This window comes from Ursus americanus, chromosome 23, assembly GCF_024610735.1.
Source record: "Ursus americanus isolate L20-20 chromosome 23, mUrsAme1.1.p, whole genome shotgun sequence".
NCBI classification, from domain to species: domain Eukaryota; kingdom Metazoa; phylum Chordata; class Mammalia; order Carnivora; family Ursidae; genus Ursus; species Ursus americanus.
The window spans coordinates 22,654,170-22,663,234 of NC_142149.1; positions in this window are offsets into that span (position 1 = coordinate 22,654,170).

The window sequence follows — 9,065 nt, forward strand, 5'->3', positions numbered from 1 at the left end:
TTTCTTTTAAAGAATGTAAGCAAAGCAGAAAAGTGGAAAGACAGCAGTAAATTTTCCCAAATTTTACCACCCATCACTATCCTTAAATGTTAAATGGGTTAAATAGATAGACAGAAATACGTTTTTATAACATCGGAATCATATGGAAAATGCTTTTTTTAAAAAAGATTTTATTTTTAAGTAATCTTTACACCCAGTGTGGGGCTCGAACTCACAACCCCGAAATCAAGAGTTGCATGCTCCCCTGACTGAGCCAGACAGGCTCCCCTGAAATGCTTTTTTTTTTTTTTAAAGATTTTATTTATTTATTCGACAGGTTAGAGACAGCCAGCGAGAGAGGGAACACAAGCAGGGGGAGTGGGAGAGGAAGAAGCAGGCTCATAGCGGAGGAGCCTGATGTGGGGCTTGATCCCAGAACGCCGGGATCACACCCTGAGCCGAAGGCAGATGCTTAACCGCTGTGCCACCCAGGCACCCCTGAAATGCTTTTTCTTAATAAAAACTATGGAATTTGGTTTACAGAATTTAATAATACAAAACTAAAAACCTCATCAAGCAAACCGCCAGAAACTGAAAAACCCTCAAATGAACAAACGGATCGCGGAACTCGAGATACGTTGGGGTTTTTTGGTTTGTTTTCCACGATTAAAAGCTATTTCTTGAAAGAGCGCTCTAAGGTTTAAAAAGGAGCTTATGGGAACCGTTCAGAGGTTGGAATTACTCCTCACCCCAGCTCAGGGCATCCCCCATTCCAATGGGGGGGGTCATCCTGGGCCCTGGGGTGTCCTCTCTCTTCTGTTGGAGCTTGGAAACTTCGTTTCTATCACAGGTCACATCCCCTCCTTTCTTGGTCTCTCTCCAGAGGCCATTTTCATCACCTTCTAGTCAGAAGAAGCAAAAGATAAGAGGACATAATGGGTTCCATCCTCCTTGGATTTGGAAGCTCAAAATTTTGTGAATGACGTTAGGAGTTGTGTCATACTGCGCTCTGTGGGTACAGATACTCCTCCCCGGCCCCACCCCTGTGGCTGTCACTCTCTGGACTTACTAGGTATTGGTATTAAATTGGCCCTAGTTCCCTTTTTGGAAACTGTTGTCGGTGATCACAGTACTCTTCTCCCCCACTGTTTTCATTTTTATGTTTTATGTTTATTTATTCATTTATTTTTTTTTAATTTTTTAAAAAAGATTTTATCTATTTATTTGACAGAGAGACAGCCAGCAAGACAGGGAACACAAGCAGGGGGAGTGGGAGAGGAAGAAGCAGGCTCCCAGCGGAGGAGCCTGATGTGGGGCTCGATCCCAGAACGCCGGGATCACGCCCTGAGCCACCCAGGCGCCCCGATTTATTCCTTTATTTTTAGTAATCTCTACACACAACACCCAATGTGGGGCTTGAACTCATGACCCTGAGATCAAGAGTTCCATGCTCTTCTGCCTGAGCCGGCTAGATGCCCCACCCCCCACTGTTTTTAAATGGGTGTTGTTTGCTTCATTGCATGTAAGGGAAGGGGGTGGTCTTTATACACCTTACATTTTCCAGAAGTGTGGGGACATATGTTTTATATGCTTTGTTATTTGACTCATAAAGGTTCATGACTGTTATGTATTCACTATTAAATGTACCATTTACTGAAAAGGTAAAATACAAAGTACTAGAATATAACTTTATATTATCTTTCTATGCGTGAACATGGGGTGTTTCCTCATTTATTTAGGTCATTCTTAAGGTCCTTCAGTGAAGTTTTACAATTTATATGGATAGATCTTGTATCTTTTATTATATTTATTCTTAAGTAGTAAGGTGTTTTTCTCTATAAAAGGTATCTTTTAAAAATGCATGTTTTCTAAATTTCTTAAAAGTAATCTCTACACCCAACATGGGGCTCCAATGCACCGCCCCAAGATCAAGAGTCATATGCTCTATTGACAGAGCCGGACAGGCACCCCTCAAATGGTTTATTATGACTGATTTTTTATATGCTGATCATGAGACGCAGCCACCTTGCTAAAACTATTATGATTTTTTAGAGATTTGCTATAAATTCATCATTGTCTTTATGGCCAATCAGATTATTTCAAATAATGACAGTTTTATCTCTTCCTTTCTAATCAGTGTGCTTCTAATTTCTTCTTCTCACTACTTTATTGCACTGGCCAGAACTTCAGGTGCTAGTTTCTTGCCTCTTGGGGGCTAATTTCTCCCTTATTTATTCCCCTTTCTCCTTATGTTGGTTTGGCATTTCTGTAATTTATTTCTATTATGTTAGTGGTTACTCGGTACATCTTAATATGTACTTTTAACCTAACAAAATCTTAATGTCGAATGATATTTTGCCTTACCTTCTGGTCAATAAAACAATTTTAGATTAGCTCTTATCTTCCCTCTCCTGATTTACTATTGTTTTCTCTCTTGATTTACTGAGTTTGAACATTTCAGTTCTCTCTCTCTCTCTCTCTCTCTCTCTCTATATATATATATATATATTTTTTTTTTTTTAAGTAAATTGAGCGCCAGCATGGGGCTCAAACTCACAACCCTGACATCAACAATTGCATGCTCTACTGACTGAGCCAGCCAGGCACCCCTTCAGTTCTTTTTTAATCCCCACAGATTATACTCCTGTATTACTTTGTTGATACAGTAGTTGGCTTGGGTTTGACTTTATGTCACCATTCTCTTTCTTCATTATTCCTTTTTGCATTTTCTACCTCTTTTTATTTCTGGGACCACTTTCCTACTTCTTCTTCTTCTTCTTCTTTTTTTTTTTTTTTAAGATTCTATTTATTTATGTAACAGAGAGACAGCCAGCGAGAGAGGGAACACAAGCAGGGGGAGTGGGAGAGGAAGAAGCAGGCTCCCAGCGGAGGAGCCCGATGTGGGGCTCGATCGGGCAACGCCGGGATCATGCCCCGAGTGGAACGCAGACGCTTAACGACGGTGCTACCCAGGCGCCCCCATTTTCCTACTTCTTAAACTAAATCCTTTATAACTTCTTATAGAGATGGCCTCTTTGTAAATTCCTCATAAGCTTATTTCTTACAAAAATTATTATTTTCCCCCTCATTATTGGATAGTATTTTGCTGAGTAAACGATTTTAAGCGGATAGTAATTTTTTCTTATTTTATATACACTATTCCACCATCTTTTGGCTTCTGTTGTGAAATCTGCTGCTACTCTAATTGTCATTCTTTTGTAGGTTGTCTGCCCCTCTCTTTCCGCTTTCCAGACCTTCTACTTATATTTGATGTGCAACAGAACCACTATGATGTGACAAGGCATGAACTTATTTTTCTTGATCATATTGGGGATACGTTTTACTTCCTGAATCTGTGTATCCATGGTTTTCATTAATTCTGAAATTTCCCAATCATTATTTCTTTAAACATTACTTCTTTCCATTCTCTCCAATTTCACCCTTTGGGGCTCCAATCAGATGGATAGCAGACATTCTCAATCTATTATTATGCATGTCTCACGACTCTTTTATATTTTTTCTCCTTGTTTCTCTTTGCTGCATTCTGTATAAATTTCTGATATATCTCTTTAATACTACTTTCAACAATATCTAATATGCTGATTAGCCCACTCATCGAAATTTCTCTTCACAGTTTACAAGGCATTTTTCATAGTCATATGCTACATTTCCATTAAGTTTTTTTAATGTTTTTTTTTAAGATTTTATTTATTTATTTGACAGAGAGAGAGAGAGCCAGCGAGAGAGGGAACACAAGCAGGGGGAGTGGGAGAGGAAGAAGCAGGCTCATAGCGGAGAAGCCTGATGTGGGGCTCGATCCCACAACACCAGGATCACGCCCTGAGCCGAAGGCAGACGCTTAACGACTGAGCCACCCAGGCGCCCCATGTTTTTTTAATGTTATTCTTTGCATTTTTTTTTTTAGTTTTTTAAATTCTATTATTTTTAAGTAATCTCTACACTCAACGTGGGGCTCAAACTCACAACCCTGAAATCAAGAGTTGCATGCTCTTCTGACTGAGCCAGCCAGGTGCCCCATGCTTTGCATTTCTATGAGTTCTATTTTTTTCCAAATTATGTAATCCTGATGATTTCCTGTTGCATGTTTTCCCTTATAACTGCATTCTTTATTTCTGTAAACATTCTACACACAACCATTCTGTATTTGTATTCGACAATTCCAGATAATACTGGAGAGTGTTTGTGGAGGGTGTGATAGGAGTGTTCTCTAAATGTGTTGATTCTTCGGATTATCACTCATAGTGGATTGGCCTTCTTGCACACTTGGTGGTCTTTGTAAGGTCACATTTGATTTTGAACCCATGGAAGTTTTGTAAGACTAACTTGGGGCAACTCTCCTTTACAGATGTTGCCTCTGATTCAACAGATGGAGAACGCCAAATTATGGCTGGACTTTGGCCTCTAGCAATGTAGTCAAACTTCTTGGCTCAGGGCTCCAAAAGAATGAGACAGAAGCTTCCAGGCCTCCAAAGGGTAGGTCTGGAACTGAAACTGCATCACTCCCACTACATTCTATTGGTCAAGGCCAGCACATATAAAAGGAGAGGGGAAATGATTTTCCTGCTGGATGATAGCAGTGGCATGTACTGTCGAGCCATTATCCTAGGATTTTTCCTTCACCATCAATCTGGGAATTCCCTTCATGTCTCTCTTGTGTTGGATCTCCTGTATCCTGGATCACATGTCTTTTCATTTATTTGTTCTTTTATTTTTCTGAAGGAGCTTTCTGGTACACAGGAGATAAAAATTCTGAGCTTTTAACATGTCCGAAAATGTCTATATTTCACTTGCACATCTGAATGACAGCTTGACTGGGTATAAAAGCTTTGGTTGGAAATCATTTTTTTCTTGGAATTTTCAAGGCATTTCTGCTTTGTCCATTTCTGCATTTTAGTTTCCAGTATTGCTCTTAAAAAGTCTGATGTCATTTTGATTAATGATTCTTTGTGTTACATTTTTGGATCCTCTCCTTAACTCCAGTGTTTTGAACATTCTAGATTATATGACTTGGTCTAAAGCACTTTCCCCCCATCTATTATTCTGGGGCACTGAATGAAACCTATCAATTCAGAGACTCTGTTCTTCATTCATAGGAAGTTTCCCTTTTATCCATTCTTTTTTTCCTTACCTTTTTTTTTTTTTAAAGTAAGCTCTATGCCCAACTTGGGGCTTGAGCTCATGACACTGAGATTAAGAATTGCATGCTCTACCAACTGAGCTAGTCAGGCACCCCTTCCCTCAGCTGTTTTTTTTTTTTTTTAAGATTTTATTTATTTATTTGACAGAGATAGAGACAGCCAGAGAGAGAGGGAACACAGCAGGGGGAGTGGGAGAGGAAGAAGCAGGCTCATAGCAGAGGAGCCTGATGTGGGACTCAATCCCATAACGCCGGGATCACACCCTGAGCCGAAGGCAGACACTTAACCACTGTGCCACCCAGGTGCCCCCCCTCAGCTCTTTTTAATCACATGGTAAATATCTTTTGATAATTCTCTAATTTTATTTCCTAACTTTAATTTTTTTCTGTTATTATTTTTTAGAGAGTTTTCACTCTTTATCTCCTGATTCTGTTATTGACTTTTAAATTTCTCTTATCTTGTTTTCAATTCTAAGAATTCTTTCTTGTTCTTCAAATGTTTTTATACTTGTTTTATGGATGAAAGATCTCATATCTCTAAGTATATTCACTGGAAGAGGGAGTTTTTCTTCTGCTTCTTGCAGTATCTCTGTTTTTCAAGTTCTGTTTTTCTGCTTGTTTAGACTCTTTCGTATTGGAGGTTTTGCTCAAATATTTGGTATCTTTGTTCATGTTTCAGAACAAAACATAATAATATAAATAATAATAAATAATTGTAAAAAGAACAAGGCACTAGAGCTTGCACAAAAGCTCGTGCGTGTATATGGGGGAGAGATTAATCAACCAGTGAGCTTCACTTCAGGTGACACAAAACAATGACCAGATGGGGGAACTGTCAGCGGTGTGCTGGAGCTGGCTTACACCAGCTTGCAAAAGCTAAATGTGCATCTATCCCCCAATTCTGCATTCAGTGACATCATGTTGGTAGATTGAAATTGTCCATGGACATTTCAATGCACATCAGCAAATGCAAGAAGTGAGGGCACGCTTCCTCCCAGATTGCTGGTTGTTAAACATAGATTGCCACACTACTGGGAGCTGACTAATAGGTTGGGGCCTTCACAATGAAACCTGGGAGGACTGTAGAGAAGTTTTTTCTCCTAAGATATTATTCGGTTCTCCTAAGTTCTCCTTTCAAATTTTTCCCTGGCTGACAGCATTCCAAAATGGGATATGAAAAAAGAAATTGGGGGTCCAGTTTTTCCTTTTACAAACTTTCTACTTTACTCTTTGACTCGTCTTTCTCAGCCACTGTCTTTGGCATACCCGAGTCCCATGTCTGCTCTCATTTTCTTCAGAGAATAACACTGTTCTTTTAGGACATATGTGGCTGCTCAGGGTAGGAAGAAGCCATGGGCACCTCGATATCCATAATTTCAGGCTTTTAGCCAACCCACCAATTTCCAGCACCATGCTTCAACTCCACCTGTCACTGTGACTGATACTCCCAAGTCCTGAGCCTCTTATGAGTTATTTGGTGGTAAATCAGCTCACCTATTGCTAGTCCTGTTTGTAGGCCTTTCAGGGTGTAGCTACATTTTAGGTTGTTGTCCATCTTGCTTAATCGGATGCTACTCCTTCATGTGCTTCCTATATTCCAAAAATTTGTCAAAATTTGTTATCTGCTTCTTTTTCCTCTGTTATTCTCTTTGTTTCTGTGGTTCCATACATTTAAAAAAATCCCCTATTATCGTGTTTATAACCAATACACAAAATTTAAACTAAATACTCTTCATTGATTTTTTTTTTAAGATTTTATTTATTTATTCGACAGAGATAGAGACAGCCAGCGAGAGAGGGAACACAAGCAGGGGGAGTGGGAGAGGAAGAAGCAGGCTCATAGCGGAGGAGCCTGATGTGGGGCTCGATCCCATAACGCCAGGATCACGCCCTGAGCCGAAGGCAGACGCTTAACCGCTGTGCCACCCAGGCGCCCCTCTTCACTGATTTTGAATGAAAACTTGTAAATCTTTCTGCCTTTATAAGTTGGCCTTCCTCCCTCCCCATTTTAGGAAAATTTTATCTAATTTCACCTCTGATTACCTCCTAACCAGTTAGGATTTATTGTTCAGGCACATGTGTAATTCTTTGGCTAGATCTCTATCCGTTGTTCTCTTTCTATTCTTTTCATAGTAAATGGAATAGTAATTCCATAGTAATGGAATATTAAATTGGGGGTGATTGAAGACTAATTTCTAAGGAGACAGTGATCCAGGAGTTTAAATGCCTGTATTTATGATTTACATGAATGCCTGGTGTCTATGGTTATAGCTATGTCTTAAATGTTTTATAAGAGCTAATAATAACAAGAGTTATAAATAGCTGGGTTTAAAAGTAACTGCTGGGGTTAAGATGTGAAACTAGATTAAGCACTAGTTTAATTTTTTCTCAGACTCAGCCAAACCCAGCTTGTATGAGTTACTTATACTTAAATTACCAATGGTTTCTCCAAGTAGGAAAGTGGGACACAGGAATTATTTCAGGAAATATCTAAGAAAACACAACTGCCTATGCTCATATCCTTATATGACAAATATCCTCTTTTTTTTAAGTTTTATTTATTTAAGTAATCTCTACACCCGATGTGGGGCTCAAACTCACTATGCTGAGATCAGGAGTCATGCTTTTCCAACTGAGCAGCCAGGCGCCCCCTATGGCAAGTACCCTTATGTGATGAAAGAGGAATTGTGGCCTAGCTATGTGGCTGAATCATATCCAAAGACACCAAATCAGAATGGTCTTTCACTACACTGACTTGGTTTTCCTTCAATTCAATTGTGCTCTTTAGAGCTTTCATTGAGAGTTTAAATTCTGCAATTGAATTCTAGTTCTCTTTTCAATCCCATGTTATCTCATCTATTTCCCCTTCATCCTGGCCTATATTTTTGTATCTCAATTCTCTCCTAAAGATTTCTTTAATTTCTTTGAGGATGCTGAATAGTTCCCTGGAATTTTCTTTTGGATCTTGTCATGGCTAGGCGATTGAGTGAAGCAACTTGCTACGTGGGATTATTAGCTGTAAATCAGTTAAATGAATAGTTGAAGTAGAACATTTTGGGGGCAGAATAATAGATATTGTGTCTTTAGACTATACTCTTCCTTTACGAAAACTCTACCCACACCCCTTTGTTTCCAGGGATCAGGGCCTGAAGACCATGTTTATATGAGGTGACCCTGCTCTACTTTATACTTCATCGTAGCTGGTTGGAAGAAGGTAGATACGTGAAGGAATTGGGGTTAAGAGTCATTAGTTTGGGGGGCACCTGGGTGGCTCAGTCGGTGAAGCGTCTGCCTTCAGCTCGGGTCATGATCCTGGGGTCCTGAGATCGAGCCCCGCGTTGGGCTCCCTGCACCATGGGGAGCCTGCTTCTCCCTCTCCCTCTTTCTGCTGCTCCCCCTGATTGTGCTCTCTCTCACAAATAAATAAATAAAAATCTTTTAAAAATAAAAATACAAAGCTTTTAAAAAAAAAGAGTCATCAGTTTGGGATATCGCTTGAGTTTGGGTTGTATAAACTGTGGTGCAACAGGGCAGCCAAATAAATGAAGATGCAGAGAATGCAGTGTATGGGGATAGGAGCAGAAGAGGGTGTGCGAAGAGATAAAGTAATAAAATATGAAAGAGGGAGTGAGTGATAGCAAGAGCAAGAGCGAGAGTGAAGAAGAACTTCCTGGTTCCAGTTCCTCTTATAGTCCTATGAAACTTCCTCTTTGTCCTCTGAGCCACACCCACGTGTTAACAATTTTCCCTTAGTTGGGAGTGGGAGTCTGGGACTACTAAGGGAACTTTGATTAAGACACCCTTTCCCAGTCATAATAAGCAAATCACATCATTGTGAGTAAGAGGATGAAGAAAAGCTGCACATTCAGTTCTAATAGTGGGAGGATGTGTATTCAGCTCATCCCAAAGTAATATCAGATGATGCGGA